The 19690-nt window shown below is 40.2% G+C and overlaps 1 protein-coding gene across 1 annotated transcript in view; it reads right to left on the bottom strand.

The window, feature by feature from the left end:
• Positions 1-15023, bottom strand: part of LOC125917022 (zinc finger and BTB domain-containing protein 44) — a 60868-nt gene extending 45845 nt beyond the window's left edge. The window contains exon 1 of the mRNA XM_049623275.1: positions 14638-15023. The gene's annotated coding sequence lies outside the window, so the exon portion shown is untranslated. The remainder of the gene's footprint in view (positions 1-14637) is intronic.
• Positions 15024-19690: the final 4667 nt, after the last annotated feature.

Below are 19690 nucleotides of genomic sequence, written 5' to 3'. Positions count from 1 at the left end.
CTACTCAAACATTCTGACTGGTCTCCTTGCCTTTAGCCTCACCAACCTCAAATTAATCCTTCACCATTATTCAAATATTCTCTAATATAATCATCATGGGGCACCTGGGTGGCTCAGTAGGTTAAGCGCTGGACTTCGGCTCAGGTCATGACCTCACAGTTCATGGGTTCGAGCCCCGCCTCGGGCTCTGTGCTGACAGCTCAGAGCCTGCTTTGGTTTCTGTGTCTCTCTCTCTGCCCCTCTTCCACTTACACACACTCTCTCTCTCAAAAATAAACATTAAAAATTTTTTTTCTAAATATAATCGTCTGAGTCCAGCACTTACTACCTCATGCCTTATCACACAAAACAACTCTTTTTTCTTAAATTCTCATTTCAGAACATTTTTTTTTAAGTTTATTTATTTTAAGAGAGAGAATGCAAGAGAATGTGAGTGGAAGAGGAACAGAGAGAGAGAGGGAGAGAAAGGATCCCAAGCAAGCTCCGTACTGTCGGCACAGAGCTTGATGCGGGGCTCAATCCCACCAACTGTAAGATAATGACCTGAGCTGAAATCGAGAGTTGAACATTTAACTGACTGAGCAACCTCAGGGCCCCATTACACAAAACTAAACAGTACACTTTGTTCTTTTCAGCACTTTCATATACATTTGATATTGATTTCAATATACAAAACCCTTGAGATAAGGCAGATTATCCTCTTCCCATTAAATTGGTGAGGAAACTGAAGCTGAGAAGAACTGACTTATTCAAAATCATAGGGCTAATAAACAGAAAATCATATCCTGATGCTAATATTTCTTACTGTTTCATATTCTCTTCACTCTACATTTTTAGATGCTTTAGGCTGTTATCTTTCCCTTTCTACTCTCCAATATTAACTATTTGCTCCAAACTGATTTTGACTCATTCTCCAATTATATATAATTTCCACTTCTATATGTTTCATCCCTTTTTGGAATTCCCTCCTCATTGCTCTCAACAGGTCAAATACTATTTTATTTGCTCTTCCTTCTACCCTAGATTATCAGCAATACCTCTCATTAGTATGTCACTTTTTATTTTCTATTTTAAAGTTTTTATTGATTGACTTAGAGAGACCAACCGTGAGCAGGGGAGGGGCAGAGAGAAAGGAGGCAGAGAGAGAATTCCAAGCAGGCTCCACACTGTCAGCCCGACTTGGGGCTTGAACTCACTAAAACTGTGAGATCATAACCTGAGGCAAAACCAAGAGCCAGACGCTCAACTGACTGAGCCACCCAGGTGCCTCTGTATGTCACTTTTTAGATTACAATATGCTTTCAAATATATTTTCTTTGGATCTTAAAGACCTTCTGAAGTAGATAAGGAAAACTCTTTAAAGAAAAATAATATCAGAGAAAATAAGTGGCCTAACAGGGGCTTAAAATCAGAAACTCTGACTTTAATTACATCCTGTCCTTACTTTATTATTAAGCTATGATGCCTTTCCCTCCATCTAACTCCTGCAGTATTTTCTGTCTTGACCACTAATTTGGCAGTTTATATAATACCAATTTAGGTTTACCAGGGATTATACTCTGTCTCCTCTCCAAGGACAATTCCAATATATTTATGAAATCAATCATACCCGTGTTCTTTAAAAATCATTTCATAAGTGCTTGAGCTAGAACTGCTGTACAATAAACTGTATAATACAGTGTATAATTTGATCAGTTTTAACATATATCATCACTACGATCAAGATACGGAAAATTTCCATGACCCCCAGACATTTGTGCCTCTTTGCAATTTCTCCCTCCTACTCCTCTCAGGAACTAATGATTTGCTTTTCATTTTAGATTAGCTACATTTTCTAGAATTTTATATTAATAGAATTATATAATATAGACTTTCTTATTTATCTGGCTTCTTTCACTGGGTATAATTATTGAGATTCATCCATGTTGTTGGGCTCAAGAATCTGGCTTTTTATTACTGAGTGCTGTTCTATTTGTATAGATATACCAGAATCTGTTTATCATTTAACTGTTGACAGACGTTTGAGTTATTTCCAGTTTGAGGCTATTACAAATAAAGCTGTTATGAACATTTGTGTAAAATCTTCATGTGGACATTACATGGAGGTTCTTAATAATTTCTTTTTCTATACCATTCACATATTATCTTCTTTCTAGTAACACTAATTATAGTGCAGTGATTTTCACTGGGCATCCCTTTATGGCCACAAAAGGATCATTGCTCTACCTCAGTAGCTTACGTATAATAGATGATCAACTGTTTACAGATCTTGCTGTCTTATAGATCCACATGCTACTTAAGAGACTGAGGTTGTGTGCATTCTATAAATGCCTAACAGAAAGGGCAATTAAAGAATGTTGGAAGAAACGTTTGTGGTTTATGGTGCTTATTTCTGGAATAAACATATTCTTTTACATTGAATTACATTATTAATAAAAGTGTAACTGCAAACAACAACAAAATAAAACTTGAAACAAAATACATGAAGTAAAGAGTTTAACATACACAACATGCAAATATTTTATAGAAAACCTGTTAAAACAGCTGGTTTAAGAACAGAAGAGCCATAACTCAAAGTAAAAACCTCATGCTAAAATTACACAGAATATGAAGGAACTAGTGAAAATTGCTACTCAATTACTTCTCTCTCTAAAAACTTATTAAGTTACAAGAGTATGTTTTTCACTATTATTTTCCTTAGAATCAAGATTTTTTTTCCCTTACAAATATTATAGTACCACAATTTTAAATTTTGTTCTAAGAAAACTTGTTATTCTGTTGTCACTCTAAGCAAAACCAAATATATGTATTTTTCTATGAAAGGAAGTACACTTTTTAGAATGGATTCACATGAGTACTCATATTTGAGAACACTTTTACTTTCTCTGAACACTTATAAAGTATATGTGATCTTTAATTTGATGATGGTTTATTTTCCAATAGTCTTCCTTAAGTGTTTATTAACGTTTTCAGGAAGAATTTCAAAGAGATTTCTGAATCTGAGCTATAAAGAAATCGTTTAACTTTTATAACTAGCCATATTTTATAATCAAACAAAGATTTCAATCATTTTGCTACATGAAGAAGTCCTTCTTAGTTCAGAATTTAAGAGACTGAGATTTACCTGGACTAAAACAATAAATCAGTTAAACCTGTAACATTCAACTATTAGAATTTCCTCTCATTGCTGGTAGCCAGAGTCACGCTGATTGTTAATTTCTGTATCAAGAGAAGAGCAGTTAATATAGATTGATTAATTCACCAAGTGTCTTTATCTCTTTCTTGGCTCAGAATTCAGAGAAAGTAGTTTTTTAAATTGTTATAAATGAGGAAACTAAACGTTAAATTAATTTGCCTGCAGTCCTATAAATAAATAAGAACAGGATTTGAACAGAGGTCTATCTGACTAAAAAATTCAAATTCCCAGTCCCTTCCCCTATCCCATCATGTTGCCATTCACAAGGATTCAATCATAATACACAAGGAGTATCAGCTTTAACATCAATTCATTATTACTAGACAGAAAGCTTGAAGTCGGGTCTTATTCATAGATCCTTACAGGAGCAAGTTAAATTCAAGTCAGTTTTAGTTAATTAGCATTTAAAGAGTTCTTTTTTTGGGGCGCCTGGGTGGCGCAGGCGGTTGAGCGTCCGACTTCAGCCAGGTCACGATCTTGCGGTCCGCGAGTTCGAGCCCCGCGTCAGGCTCTGGGCTGATGGCTCGGAGCCTGGAGCCTGTTTCCGATTCTGTGTCTCCCTCTCTCTCTGCCCCTCCCCCATTCATGCTCTGTCTCTCTCTGTCCCAAAAATAAATAAAAAACGTTGAAAAAAAAATAAATAAATAAAGAGTTCTTTTTTTTTTCCCTAAAGAGTTTTTAAGTGCTCACATCAACTACTGGAGTTCCAATGTGTTTGTTTTAAAATATGTACACAAGTACAGTGGCTTTACCCAACAGGCCTTTGCACTGCTGCCAACTTTATTTTTATTTTGAGAGAGAGAAAGCACAAGCAGGGGAGGGGCAGAGAGAGAGGAAGAGAGAGAGAATCCCAAGCCAGCTCCGAAATGTCAGTGCAGAGCCTGACGTGGGACTTAAACTCACAAACCCAGCCGTGATATCATCACACGAGCAGAAATCAAGAGCCAGACGCTCAACCGACTGAGCCACCCAGGTGTTCCTACTGCTGAACTTTAAATGTGTCTTATTATGGATTCAATCTTGTCTCCTCCCTGTCCAATATGTTGAAGTCTTATGCCCCACAACTGAGAATGTTACCTTATTGGGAAACAGGCTCTCCACAAAGGTAATCAAGTTAAAATGATGTAATTAGGATGTCGTTATATAAAGGGGATATGACACACAGGGAGAACAAGTGAGGACTGGAGGTATACTGCCACAAGCCAGAGGCAAGAAGAAAGGCATAGAAGGGATCGTGCCTGGGTCGCCTGAGTGGCTCAGTCAGTCAAGTATCTGACTTCGGCTCACATGATCCCACGGCTCGGTGCTGACAGCTCAGAGCCTGGAGCCTGCTTCAGATTCTGTGTCTCCATCTCTCTCTCTCTGCCCCTCCCCCGCTGGCACTCTGTATCTCTCTCCCTTCCAAAAATAAACAAACATTTAAAAAAATTTACCGAAGAATAGATAGTTCCCTCATAGGTTCCTTCCCTCAGAAGGAACCAACCCTTCCAACAATTTGATTGTGGACTTCATTTAACTACACTAAATTTTAACGAACTCAACATTTCAATTAAAAGGCAGAACAGGGGGCACCTGGATGGCTCAGTCGGTTGAGCGTCCGACTTCAGCTCAGGTCACGATCTCGCGGTCCGTGAGTTCGAGCCCCACCTTGGGCTCTGGGCTGATGGCTCAGAGCCTGGAGCCTGCTTCCGATTCTGTGTCTCCCTCTCTCTCTGCCCCTCCCCCGTTCATGCTCTGTCTCTGTCTCAAAAATAAAAATAAACATTAAAAAAAATAAAAATAAAAAAAATAAAAGGCAGAATAGGATTAAAAATCCAAGCCCAACTATATGCTCTTTATAAGAAAGAAAGAAATAAAAGGACACAGGTATGTTAGAAGATATACCATGCAGACAATAAAGACAGATAGGCTGGAGTGATATTTTTAATATCAGATAGACTTCAAGACAAAAATATTACCAGAGATACAGAGGTGTGTAACAATAAGAAATGTGTGTGCACCTAATAACAATGCTTTAAAATACAAGCAGCAAACACTGACAGAATTAAGGAGAAAGACAACCCGTAAAAATACTTGGAAATTTTAATACCCCTCTCAATAACTGGTAGAATTGGGCCCCCTTCCAAAAAAAAGTCAGTGAAGACATAAAAAGATCTGACCAGTACCACCAATCACCTTGACTTGATATTTATAGTGCAGAATACACATTCTTTTCAAGTGTAACACAGTATGCTTATCAAAACAGATATGCTGGGCCATAAGACAAATCTTAAATTTTAAAGTAATGAATGCACACAAAAGTGTTCTCTCTATATATACACACAATTAGAAATCAATGAGTTATCGAGAAAACCTCAAATATTTGGAAATAAAATGTTGAAATAATCCATAGGTTTATTGAAGGAATCAATGAGGGAAACAGAAAAGTATTTTTTATTGAGTAATAATTAAAATACATTATTAACATTTGTGGGATGCTGCTAAAGCAGTGCTTAAGGTAAAAATTATAGCTTTCAATATACATATTAGAAAAGAATGTCTAAAAAAAAACAATCAATGGCCTATGACCATACACCCTGCCACCTCCCATTAGGATGACTCCGATTAAATAAAAAATCACAAATCACACAGAAAACAACAAGTGTTGGTGAGGATGTGGAGGAAAAAAATCCTTGTGCACCACTGGTAGGAATGTAAGTGTAGCCACTGTGTAAAACAGTATTGGGGTGCATAAAAACTTAAAAATAGAATTATCATATGATCCAGCAATTCTACTTCTGGTATATACCCGAAAGAATTGAAAGCAGGGACATGAACATCTATTTGTATGCAAATATCCATAGGAGTATTATTCACAATGGCCAAAAGGTAGAGATACTCCAAGTGTCTGTCAACAGATGATGGATAAACAAGATGTGATATATACATACAACGGGATATCATTTAGTCTTAAAAATGAAGGGATTTTGATAGGCACTACAATATGAATAAGTCCTGAGGATATTATGCTAAATGAAATATGCCAGTCACAAAAGGACATTGTATGATGGCGATATGAGGTTTCCAGAGTAGTCAGAGTCATAGAAACAAAGTAGAAGGATGGCTGCCAGGGGCTTAGGGAGGGAGAAGAATGGAAAGTTATTATTTAATGGGTACAGAGTTACAGTTTTGCAAGATAAGAAGAGTTCTAGAGATGAATGGTGGTGATGGTTGCATAACAATGTGAATGTATTTTATGCTACTGAACTGTACACTTAAAAATAGTTAAGGAAATAAATATGTAAATGTATATTTCACTGCAATTAAAATAAATCAGGGCGCCTGAGTGGCTCAGTTGGTTGAGCATCTTGAATCTTGATTTCGGCTCAGGTCATGATCTCAGGGACCTGGGATGAAGCCCTGCATCCGGCTCTGTGCTGAGTATGGAGCCTGCTTAAGATTCCCCCGCCCCCCCCCCCCCCCCCCGCTCTTTCCCCTACTCACACAGGTGCTCTCTAAATTAAAAATAAATAAAAAATTAAAATAAAATTTAAAAAATCAATGGCCTAGGCTTCTACCATTGAATAGGAAATAGAGCACAGAACAAATTAAAGCCAAAATGGTTCTTTAAAGAGAATCTAGCTACAATGCAAAATTGATAAACCTTCAGCTAGAATGATGAGGAAAAACAGAGGAGGAAAAAGCGGGTGGGAGACAGCAAAAAGAAAACCTGGAAAAGATATACAGAATGACCAGGATGGTAGAATATTCCAAAAACCAAGGGTGCAGAATATCTCAAGGAGTGGTTTTCAGTGTCAAATGCTGCTGATAGGTCAAATAAGATATAAACCAGTCTATTCAATATAATCACAAGGAAATACTGATGACCTTATAATAGCACATATTAGAGAGTTAGACTGCAATTGATAAAGAATGTACAGAAATGAGGAAGTAAAAACTGTGAGTATAGGCAATCCAATCTGAAGAAGTCTGCTTCTAAAGATAGAGCAAGGGAGTTCACTGGAGGGAAATAAGGGCTCAAAGGAGGATGCTGGTATTTTTATAGAATGGGAGAAACTAGAGAATGCTTTTCCCCCAGATTTATTATTTTTATTGTGGTAAAATATAGACAGATTGTTTTGATAGTTGTTGGAAAAGACTCAGAGAAAAAGGAAAAGTTGAAGATACAGGAAACAGTGATAACAGACAACACAAGGTCCCTGGACAGGGAGAAACCGGATTCAATGCCTGAGTGAAAAAATTAGCCTTAAACAGGAGACCCAGTGACAGGAAAAAAGAGTTCAAGGAAGGGTGCAGTTACAGTTTATAGGTGGGTGGTGACAAGTAGTGAGAGTTCTTGTCTGACAGCTTTGGCTTTTATGTTATTTCTCTTTGAAACTATAGGTAGAGGTAGAATGCTGAGAAGAGAGGAGATAAAGTACAATTTTGAGGAAAATGAAACATGAGAAATGTATGGAGATAAAAAACCCAGAAGGACGGCTAGGAGGTACTGAAAGACCCAAATAAAACTGGGAGACCACAAATCTGTGGTGGCAATAATCTATGGCTTTTGAGTTTTATCTCAATAAACTGTAAAAAAAAATAATCAATGACTTTGAATTATTCTTTAAAAAAGAACAATAATCACAAGTCAATATTAACACTTATATAGTACTCAATATGTACCAGGCATTGTTCTAAGTACTTTTTGCATATTAAAAAATTTAATTTTCACACAATCTTGGAATAGGTATCCCGTGGCATCTTCATTTTACCAACAAGGAAAACAAAGCACAAAGAAGTTAAGGGAACTGGCCCAAGATCACACAAGTAGTAAGTAAAAGAGTCAAGATTTGAACCCAGTCTGCTCTTAACACTATTCTGTACTGGCTCTCAAAGTAAACCTAGTTGAGCAAAGTAGAAAGAAATGAGGAAGACATAATACCAAGTTGGCCAAAAAAACAGAGGCAGTGACTCCTGTAATACAAACAATTCTCACAGAAGTATGGTTTGTATAGTTTTATACGGCACGCAAAAGGCACCAAATATAAAAGCAACTGTGCTCATACAGTAACAGAAAGTCACAAAAAAAGTGAGCAGTGTTGGCAGATCCAAAGCAGAAAGGAGAAAAACAGAGCCAAAAAAAAAAAAAAAAGTAAAATTCAGGTAGTCAAAACGTAAAAAGGACAAAAAGATAAAGTGGAAGAAAGAAAACATACAACACACACACACCAGTAAATACCACCAGTAAAAGAAATACTAAATGGAAGCAAAGTAGGTATGTCTGAGTCCCTGAAAACTCATACATTTTATTTTTCTGTTTAGACCAAAGATTTCCCAATTTTATCAAAGAGCACAAATAAGATATTTAATAGAAACTAGTATTGAATCTGCTTGCTTTTCCTTGCTAATAGTAGGTGAGGATCAGACACTTAGCAAGTTAAGATCTAAATTAAGAGGAAATCAGTTAAATCTAAAGTTGCTTCAGAGGCCAGAGGGGTAGCAGTTCCACAAAATTCTGATTCCAGAGATTCAGTCTTGGTTATATGCTACCCCAACACGTCTGTAGTTGTGCTGAATACATCCAAAACAATCAAAGCCAAATGAATAGCCAATTCCCTCAGCACATAGAAATACATACATTTTAATAGCTGTAGGATAGCAATACAGAATACAGAAACTGTAAATTGAGTGGGTATAAACCAATTGTAAGTTTTTAAAGCTATACTAAAAATTATTAAAATAGGAGAACATTCAATGTGGAAACAAGGACAATGTTCTCCAAGAAGAGTGACACATTTTCATCCACCAGTTTTCACTATTCTAAGAAGGAAATATCAGTATGACATACCATGATGATACAAGTCAGTGATTTACTCCACAATGAGTTATGTAAACATGTGCTAAGTTCACCTTTGGCACTAATAATGTTAGTGAAGAAATTAATGTAATAGTCAATGTACCTTCAAGCAGGAGTATAATACAAATCTAATGTATACAATCACTATTTTAGATCCTGTGACTAAGAATCTAGAGACTTCCAGCTCATTGCCTAAAATGGGGTGATGTATTTCTAACATAAAGAACAAAAAAACCAACGTGGCTTTCAGTTTAACAGGGGATAAATTTTGCCCAATCATTCTTAGGTATCTGGAGAATCATCTGTTGCGGTCATCAACGTGGGACATTTAAAGTAAAAACACCCCAGGGGTGCCTGGGGGGCTCAGTCAGTTAAGTGTCCAGTATCTGGTCATCAACGTGGGGCATTTAAAGTAAAGACACCCTAGGGGGGCCCGGGGGGGGGGGGGGGGGGGGAGGGGGGGGGGGGGGAGGGGGCTCAGTCGGTTAAGTGTCCAACTTCAGCTCAGGTCATGATCTCACAGTTTGTGGGTTCCAGCCTGCATGGGGTTCTGTGTTGATAGCTGGGAGTCTGAAGCCTGCTTCAGATTCTGTGTCTCTCTCTCTCTGCCCCTCCCCTACTTGTGCTGTCTCTCAAAAATAAAGGTTAAAAAAATTTTTTTAAAGTAAAAACTCCCCATAAAGTTTATATGAAAAGTATGCTCAATAGCAGTCTACAAAATATCAGAAAACTACAAGGAGAAAAATATATACATACATTTGATATATGTAATATTTTTAAAGATATTAAAAAACTATAGCCGGAAGGAGCCTAATTAATTAGGGATCCCCTAACTAATGAAGAAAACCCCTTTAAAAGAGCCTTTGATGCTTGACCACTTTCAGTGACAAGTGTTTTATCCTTTATAGGCTAGGAAGACATACTAAAAATTTAAGAGAACCATTCTAGGCATAGAGGATATCGCTCGTTACTGGTTTTTATACAGCCATCAAAATTGTCTTATAATTACAATATACTGTTAATCACTCCCTCCAACATTTTATTATGAAAAATTTCAGACAAAGCAGAAATTTAAAGAATTTTACAAATGAATGCTTGCATAACCATACCTAGATTCTACCATTAACATTATAATACTTGATTTATCACATATCTATCCATCTGCCAATCCATCTTGCTTTCTGATGTTGTACTATGTAAAGTTTATTTATTTTTGAGACAGAGAGGGAGAGAGAATCCCAAGCAGGTTCTGCACTGTCAGCACAGAGCCCGATACGGCGCTCAATCCCACAAACCCAGAGACCATGAACTGAGCTGAAATCAAGAGTTGGACTGGACATTCAAACAACTGAGCCACCAAGGCATCTCCTAAACTATGCAGTTTCTGAAGCAAAGTCTGATAGTAATACTAAGGATGTATAATAAACCTGACAAGCACTTGGGGCTCTTGGCATGTAATCTTCGGTGTTGCTACAGGACAAACATCAACCATATAATTCCTTTAATTCATGGTGAATGAAAATATATTTTATTACCCGTTATATTTAGCTATGAGGTGTACCAAAGTAGTAAAATGCTAATTCTGATGACAGACTTGAGTTTGAAACCTGGATATCAGTCTCCTTACTTGCTAAGTAAGATATTAGGCAATATCAAGAGTTAGTGTGAAATTTAAATGAGATGTTGTATGCAATGTTTAGTACAATGCTGGCTTTTTGAAAGGGCTCAACAAACGTTAGCAATTATCATCATTAGCATATTCGTCCATTCAGTCTACCCACAATAGGTTCTACTTGTTATGTGGTTATACATACCTATGCAATTATTTGTGGCATTTCCCTCCTACTTTGTGTTCTAATAATACTGGGAAATCTATTTTACTGAGATTAAAGAGAGAATGAGGGGGAATAGGTCCAAAGCACATGCATTCTCCATTTTCCCACTCCACTCCCTTAAGGAAATCTATATTCACTCTGTTACCAAAAGCAGTAGTGGTATACACGAGGCAAACACACTGGACACATCTTTTGCTTTTTAGCACCTGGGTGACAGGTGATTGATAAACTGCCTAATTGTGCTCTGCCCACTTTAGATAACCACTGCTCCCTCCTAATCCCTCATTTGAACACATAATTATAATTTCTATAAAATTTTGCCCAATCCAAATAAAATGTGCTGTCATCACTGATCACATGTCCAAATGCCTTTTATATCTGCAGAAAGCATATGTATGTCAATTTTGTTGTGTGGCATGCAAGTGGATGAAAGACACAAAACTTCCACCACCTACATACCTCTTTAAAGACATGATTTTCAAGTAGAAGCTTGTAAAAACAAGCTTGAAATCTACTTTTCTGCTCACCTTGAAAGATTAGTCTTAATGTTTTCTCTTTGCCAGAGGAATCAGAATCTAATTGCAAAACTTAAAATTACTCCTATATCACTTCAAGCAAGTAACATACTCTGTCTACTGATAAACCTTCTGCAGTTAAGATATATATTAGATATTAAAAGGTATGGCAAAGATAAAGAATACTTCATCTTAAAAATTAATTTGGGTGAGACTTCTTTAGCCATACTTTCAAAAAATTATTTTGTCTTTTGAACCATGTATTTTACATATTCAAAAATAAATACAACTCTAAAATAATAAATAAAACCAATGAACCATATCAAATTGGTAGCTAAACAAACAGAAAAATATTCCAAGGGACTTCTGAACACCCTAAGCATTCCCATTATACACCCTTCATAGAATATATTCTAAGGACAAAAATAAGTGCAAAGAACTCTTAAAATGTGGGGGAAGCTTAATGATAGTAGAATATTGTTACGGTTATTTTTAAATGACTGCATGTATACACAGTAGGATAAAGTTAAGTATGTTAATTCTATTAGGCACCAAGATTTTCATTTGAGACAAATATAAAATCAAAGAAGTCAGCTATGTTAAATCTGAATTGGATATATCACTATGAACGTATGATTGAATAAGCAAAAAACATTTTTCAGTTCTCTCCTCTGAAAGGGCCTCGAAGCAATGATATTCCAGCAGCAATGAATATGCCAACATCCTGATCTTGGTATCTACATACCATTTCTCATCAAAAAGAACCAAGACTCCTTAAACAACCCATTCCAGATCCAGAGCAAAGAAAGTAACAAGGCAAGCGTAGGGTACCTTGTGCCAGAAAGCACCCCAAGAGTGCTTCAATGGCAAGCAGGAGTTAAAAAAAAAAAAAAAGACACAGGAGCCAGGGTGAAAGGGTTCCTACTGTCCAAATGTGGGGCAATTTGATCGAAAAGAAAAATGACTGTAATGGTTATTCAAAAAAATGCACGCATTAAAACCCAGGAGTCCATAGTGTGTCATGCAAAAAAGGAAGAAAAAAAATCTCATTCACCATCACTGGGGTAATTATTTCCCTAACCCTTTACTCTGAATATTGACCACTGAAGGGAAGAAATTAAGCATTTGCTCCACATTTTTTAGGAAGAACTTTAGTTGCCCCTAGTTAATGATGAAAATCTTTCTTACAGAAAATCTCCAGTAAAAGTGATTTACTCAAAAGTCACCAAGGAGTGCTGAAATCACTAAGTAAAAGGTAGGATATTTGCTTGGTGTCAAAGTATTACCCCAAGGCTGCGTACAAATCACAGACAGGCAAACCACACCCTTATAACAGATTTGGTAGTCACCACTTTAGTGGTCATCTGGCATCACTAACAATGTAGCAGTCTGACATTATCTCCCTATTTATGAAGCAATATGAAGTACATAGTATTACCTATTAAAAATATTCTTGCCAAAGAAGTTTAACTTCAAGCTAGTCGAGTTTTTCTTTAGACTTAACTTCCAGTAACAGAAAATTCAAGGGGATAGGGGAATAAATTAAAAGCCGCTATGAGGAAATAGATAAAGTCTCGAATGTGGGAGCATTTATAAGACAACAGCTTTGGCCAACTAAGTGTCAGAAAAAAAAGGAGATGGGTACTAATCTTTTTAAAAGGGACTAAAGGCATAATCATCAAATGCAATGTATTCATCTTGACCAAATACTGAAAGGGAAAAAATTTCTCAAGGAGGCTTTAGAATAAAGGGGAAATTTGCATACGGATTATTTAGATAATGATTTGGGGGTTAAGTAGAAGCCTGTCCTTATTTTAAGGAAATACATGCTCAAATATTTGAACGTCCTGATGTTTACAACTTACTTTCAAATGTTACACACAGAAAGACAGGGAGAAGACAGGAAACAATAAATGTTACTGACCCTAGGTTGTGGAGTATTCACTATTTTTTTCTCAACTTCATAAGGCAAATTTTTCGTAATAAAGTTAAAAGTGCACCTGTACTGAAAAGCAAGGTAGAAAATATTCCTACACTGGAATTATATCTGGGTACAAATTTCACTTGTAGTTGTGGGGCGTGAGGCAATTATCGTTAAATATGTCTCATCTATAAAATTCAAGGAATAGTATCTAAGTCATTAGGTTGTCCTGAGAATTAAATAAGACCACATATGTAAAATGCCTAGCAGTGTTGCACAAAATAAATCTGGTTTCCAGAATTAATGAATGTTAGCCTAAAATACGAGACTACAGGAAAGCATGATTTTCACATTGCGTGATAAGGAAACTACATTAGCTACAATTAAATGTTATTAACCACTGGCAGTCAATGTGAAGTAATGAGGGAAATGAAGATTTATATAATGTTTTTTTTTTTAATCCAATAATTCCAACTGAAAGCCTAGGCAAAAGGAAATCACAAAATTTTTACCTATCCAAACTATTTTCCATCTACCAAATTGTTTAGTTTATGGTATTAGCCTATATCCGAATAAAACTGTAAGAAAATAAGTGGAAGCGAATTTCTTCCTGACCTCAATAATCTACTTATGTGTTGAAAAACTTAAGTTTTTGTCTTCATTTCTGTAAGTTCCAATAAAGTATACAATTACTGGTCCTTATTTTAAATTACGGTTAAGATTCACAGAACTCACAAGGATGCAATTTCCTTTGATCAGTTCTAATATACTTGTCATTTCACTTGCAGGTAACCTCTTTTCCTGGTTAGGCCAGCAGAAAATGACTAGATGAAGAGTGATCCTCAGGTAGGGAAGAAAAAGAGGTGCCCGCTGTTATTATTTTTTAAGAGTGCCATCCTTTTCTTTCCAGCACCAGAGAAAAAGCAGCAGGGGAGAGGGGGAAAACAGTGAGGTCTCAGGCTCGACCAGGTGAGAGGAGGTAACACCTCTGCCTTCTTTGGGTTAGGGTGTCGGGGCAAACGGGCATGCAAATGATGGGGAACACCCTGAAAGATCGGGGTGATTTCTCTTGGCGGGGGGGTGGGGGGGGGGGGTGGGCAAGGCTAGTCTCTTCCCTGAAGGATTAAATGCCACCGAGGGGACCCTGTGGGGTGTCTCCCGGAGCGGATGGGGTAACAAGACCAGGCTTTCCTTTCCGTCCAGCGCCCAGATGGGGGACGCGTGGTGTCAGCCCCTCGGCGGGGGCACCCCGAAGACACAGGCGGCGAGAAGTGGCTGGCCCAGACCCCCGCTGGGACCGGGCGGCCCTCTCGCCCTCCCCTCCCCATTACCTGCGGGCGGCGGTGCCGGGGCCCGGAGGCCTGGTGCTCCTCCTCCTCCTCCCCGCCAGGCTGAGGCGGCGAGGTGGCGGCGGCGGCGGCGGCGACAGCCCGGGGGGAGGGGGCGGAGCGCGCGGCTCGCTGCCTCTCTCCTCCCCCGGGAGGCTGAGGGGACCCTATCTCGGGCCGCCGCGCCTAGGCCCGTGGACAGCCTGTGGCTGGGGCATGGCGGTACAACCAGCAGCGTGCCTGCGAGGTGGGAGAGTGCGAAGCGGCTGGAGGGAAGTACCCGCGGCGCTCCGAGGGGCCTGAGGGGAGGAGCGAGGGGGCCCGGGGAGCCGCGCGCGGGCGGCCGTTGGGGGCGGTTGGCCGAGGGCTGGCGGCGGTTTGGGGAGCGCGGCGACGGCTCGCGTTTTTCTCGGCGGGGTGGGGAAGGGGAAGGGGAGTGAGGGGAGGGGAGGGGGAGGTTGGGAGGGAGCCGCCGCCGCGCGCGTGCGGGCCGGCGCCGCGGCCGTTGCCGCTCCGCTCACTCCAGCCTGTTTGGGGGCACTTTGTTTGTGTCCCACAATGCTCTGCGCGGGCGGCCGGGCTGGGGAAGGGGAGGGAAAGTGGGCGGGGCGGAACGAGCTCGGAGGCGGGGCGCCAGCGGGGTGGGGGTCGGGGAAAACGCGGTTAAAGCGCAAGCGCAGAAGAGGCCGCTCCCGGTCGTCGGGACTAGAGCTGTGGGTGCCTTGGTGTCCTTGCACACCCGGGGGTTTTGACACCGTCTGTGCGTGTTTATGTATACGTACACGTGCGGATTTACATTAATATGCGGCATAAGTACTGCCCAATTTGTCCTTCCTCTAGCCGTCCCCACTTAACGCTGAGAGAAGCATTTCTAGGCATGGTTCACGCTTCTTGCATTTTTTTTTTCTTTGAACTGAAAACGAAAGAAACTCCTCGTTTCTCGAGTGGTTTCTGTAGCGGGGCTGAAACCGGAACGCCCAGCCTCTTTCTCTCGGTGAGGTGGGTGAGTCAGTAGTCCGCCCATTTTTCACCCTGGGAACGAAGGCCAGCGAAGAGGTAAGACCAAACAGGTGAGGGACGCGGTCCCTTACTTTGTAGACAACAAGCCCGCGGCCGGTCTGCCCGATCCCGAACCGCCTTTGCACCCACTGGCATTCTCTCAAGGTGCTCTAAGATTGTTCTAGCATCTCTCTGGGCGATCTGGCAGGAAGTGCGGTTCTGAAATGACTGGAGAAATCAACACTCAAATCTGTCTCATTCCCCCAAACACGGGGGCACCTAGAGCTGTTCAAAAAATGTGCCAATTCCTTACACAACCTCGAGTCTCATTTTATTACGCCATCACTTCCTCGGGGCCTTCCCGCGGGGGGAGTGTGCGCTGCACCCCAAAGTGACCGATACTGCCTGAGGGATTTTAAAGTTCTTGGTCTACTGCAGAGTCCTGTAAAGTGTTAAAATACCCAAGACCCTAAGTGCTCGCTTCCGCAGGCCGGGCGGGACTTGAGACCCGGCGGTAGGAGGGGCGCGCACTGCAGGCGGAAGCGCGCCCCAGGTGCGTGGAGGCTGACTGGGTTGCCGGCCTAGAGGCCCAGGAGCGCCTCGGGCTTTTTGCTCTGAGTAGTGTGTTTTCCCACGCCTCCAGCTTTGGAGCCGAAAGACTTCTCTCCAAAGGGCTTTTTGTGCAAGGTGAGTTGACGTCCTGCTTGACGTGGAGTGGATTTTTTCTCTGAAATACTTGGCGGCATCTAACATCAACCCCTTCTCTAATCCCTTTGAGAAAAAGCCAAGCATCTTGGCGCCCTAATTCTTTTTTTTAAATTTTTTTTTTTCCTTTTTAACGTTTATTTATTTTTCAGACAGAGAGAGACACAGCATGAACGGGGGAGGGGCAGAGAGAGAGGGAAACACAGAATCGGAAGCAGGCTCCAGGCTCTGAGCCATCAGCCCAGAGCCCGACGCGGGGCTCGAACCCGCGGACCGCGAGATCGTGACCTGAGCCGAAGTCGGACGCTTAACCGACTGAGCCACCCAGGCGCCCCTTGGCGCCCTAATTCTAACCATTGTACTCTACTTGAGAAATAAAGGCAATGAAAATAACGTCTAATTTTATAGTCTTTTACAGTTACAACACATTCTCAAGTATGTAAAATGTTCAATCCCTCATGGCAATTATACTATATAGGTTTCACAGTTATGCCCACCATCATTTTTATTATTCCCATTTAACAGATGAGAAGAGTCAGAAGGATGCGAATTAGGCCCAGCAAGTTTTGTGCTGAGATTTGCAGAAGGAGAAGGCAGAGGCTTAACCTTAGGAGAGGGATGACAGCAACAGCAAGGATCTGGAAGGGGCAGGAGCTTGAGGCCCTGGTGGGGTTTGTGTTAGAGTGTGAGCAGAAGGTAAAAACTGGAGAAGAGTCAGGGGAATAAAGGAGTGAAACAAATCCCATCTATCTACCTAGGGTATTTGATAAGTCAGTCAGTAAAACTCATTAGGTAAACCTTGACTGTTTCTTAAGGGACCCAGGTGGCAGCTCCTTCAGAGGCTAGAGGAGTGGTGTTGACACACACAAAAATCTTTCCTGAGGTTATTCTCACCTCTCCTTTTCTCTTCCTTTTGTGCTTTTGAATTCTATATTTAAAAACTGATCATCTCTCACCCCACCTTCACCCCAGGTGTGGAGGATCAGTTAACCAACAAAAGGCTGTTGGGCCCTAAGGGCACAGTGCTAGATACTTGGAGAGGGTGTGAGAAAAAATACTGAGATTAACTTTGTAGGAGCCCTCTCTCTGTTTTGGCTTTGGGCAGGGTCAGTTTCTGTGGCTACTGCAGCCTCCCACCTTTTTCTTCCTGGGCGAGAAGAGACTTGCCTTTGGGTTGGTGGAATAAGTAGGCCTTTCTTTGACAGTAGGTTAAATAATACTGCTGCAGGATTTTATGAAACCAGAATCCTGCTCACAGGTGAAACAAACAAATGAAAACCCCATGAGGAACTTTAATTATTAACCTGGTATAGATGATTCTGAGGAAATCAAGTTCCAGGGAGACAGCTTATTTCAGCCATGAGATGTTTTGGGGACCAAATTTTGGCACAAATGGCAGTTTCTTGCAGTAGACCCTTAGAACTGAATGGGTATTTAGTTTTTTAGTCCCCAATTTATTTTAGAGCTAGAATGCTTTCAACTCAACAGGAAGATCTCTAGTCTGACCTGGATAATCCCAGTGGAGGAGAGCTTATTACTGCACAAATCATCCTTGTTCCCTTATTAGATCATCCCAACTGTATTAAAAATAACTTGCTCCCCACCCCAAACTTTGCACCTCTTGTATTTTCATTTCATCATCCACTTATTTGAACTGATAGGAAAAAATCTGTTATAAGATGGCCAACAGGACTGATAGGGAAATTCCAGTCCCAGAGGGAAGGCTCTTCTGGGTTCTTCTTCCTGCCCCACTTGCCATGCGTGCGCCAAGTTGTCACTAATACAGAAGTAACAGACTATAAATTGTTCCTTCTGCTTATGCTCAGGACTCAGACCCCTGGAGAGTGATCTCCTCTGAGCCTCTGGTGTGAAATAAGCCTCCTGCCTTCCAAGATCTCCGAGTGCCACTTGGTTCCTTCACCAGGTGATCCAGACCAGGTTCCGTAACAGAACAAGTCGTGTCAGCTACCACCACTACATCGTGATTCCAATCCATTAACAAGTCTTGAATTTGTCCATTCCTGTTGCCACCATCCTAATCTAAAATACCAGTAGTTTGGGGGCACCTGAGTGGCTCAGTTGGTTAAGCGTCCAACTTTGGCTCAGGTCATGATCTCGAGATTCTTGAGTTCAAGCCCCTGGGGCTATGTGCTGACAGCTCTGAGCCTGAAGCCTGCTTCAGATTCTGTGTCTTCCTCTCTCTGCCCCTCCCCCTCCTCTCTGCCCCTTTCCCTCTCATTTCTGTCTCTCAAAAATAAACAACAAAAAAATAAAATAAAAAATAAAATACCAATAGTTTGTGCCTGGAGAATTATAATATCACTTATTTGGTTTTTCAAATACCCTCTTTCTTCCCTTCATTCTCTACATGGTTGGCAGTATAAGAATGCATAAGGATCATATTGCACAACAATTGGCTTCCTAGTGTTCTTAGGATAAAGTCCCCAAACCTTTAGGGTTTATGACACTGTACAATCTGGGCTATGTCAATATCTTCAGCTTCATCTGTTATTATACTCTGTCAAGGAACATGCCAGTCAGAGAATTTTTCCCCCACATCTTCAAAAATGCCACACTCTTTCTGCCAATGCACACATTATTCCCTCTGTGTAGAAATACTTTCATTCCTTAGCTAATTCCTCTCAATATTCGTATCTCATTTATATATGAACTTTATTGAGGTGTAATTCACATGCCGTGGAGTTTACCCACTTAAAGTGTATAATTCAGTGGATTTTAGTGTATTCACAGAATTGTGCAGCCATCACCACAATCAATTTTTGAACATTCTCCTTACCCCAAGAAGAAACTCGTATACTCATTAGCAGTAATTACCACTGGAATTCTAATGACTCGTCATTCAACACTGTAATCCCAGAGCCTAGCACAGTGTCTAGCACATAATAGGTATTTGATAAACGTTTAATGGATGAACAAGTTGATGATGAAATACATGAATGTGGAAGCCAATTTTATCACCTGGTAGAATGGCAGCTTCCCAAGACCTACAATGTCAGGGAAAAAGCTTGTGTTTCAATAAATGTACCCATTCCTCCCTAAGATGCCAGAATACCCAAGATTAGATTTCATCCTTTTTATTTTTTGAAGATTCTTCTGGTCTTTAAGATACAACTATTTGAACACAACTCATCTTCAGAAAGGGAATTTATGGTTTAATTTTAATTTTTTCAAGGAAGTGGGCAGTGATTTAATCTTAATGCTTATGTCTGTTCTTAGTCCCACCTCCCCACCGGACACAATACTATTTTTCTCTTTCACATGATTCTCAACCAAACTTCTCAAAAGAATTATCTATACTCACTGTTCTTCATTTTTGAACTTTCTTCATTAC

The sequence above is a fragment of the Panthera uncia genome, unplaced genomic scaffold (assembly GCF_023721935.1).
Source record: "Panthera uncia isolate 11264 unplaced genomic scaffold, Puncia_PCG_1.0 HiC_scaffold_1402, whole genome shotgun sequence".
Taxonomy (NCBI): domain Eukaryota; kingdom Metazoa; phylum Chordata; class Mammalia; order Carnivora; family Felidae; genus Panthera; species Panthera uncia.
The sequence above is the reverse complement of the archived record's forward strand: the minus strand, read 5'-3'. Positions and strand labels throughout refer to the sequence as shown.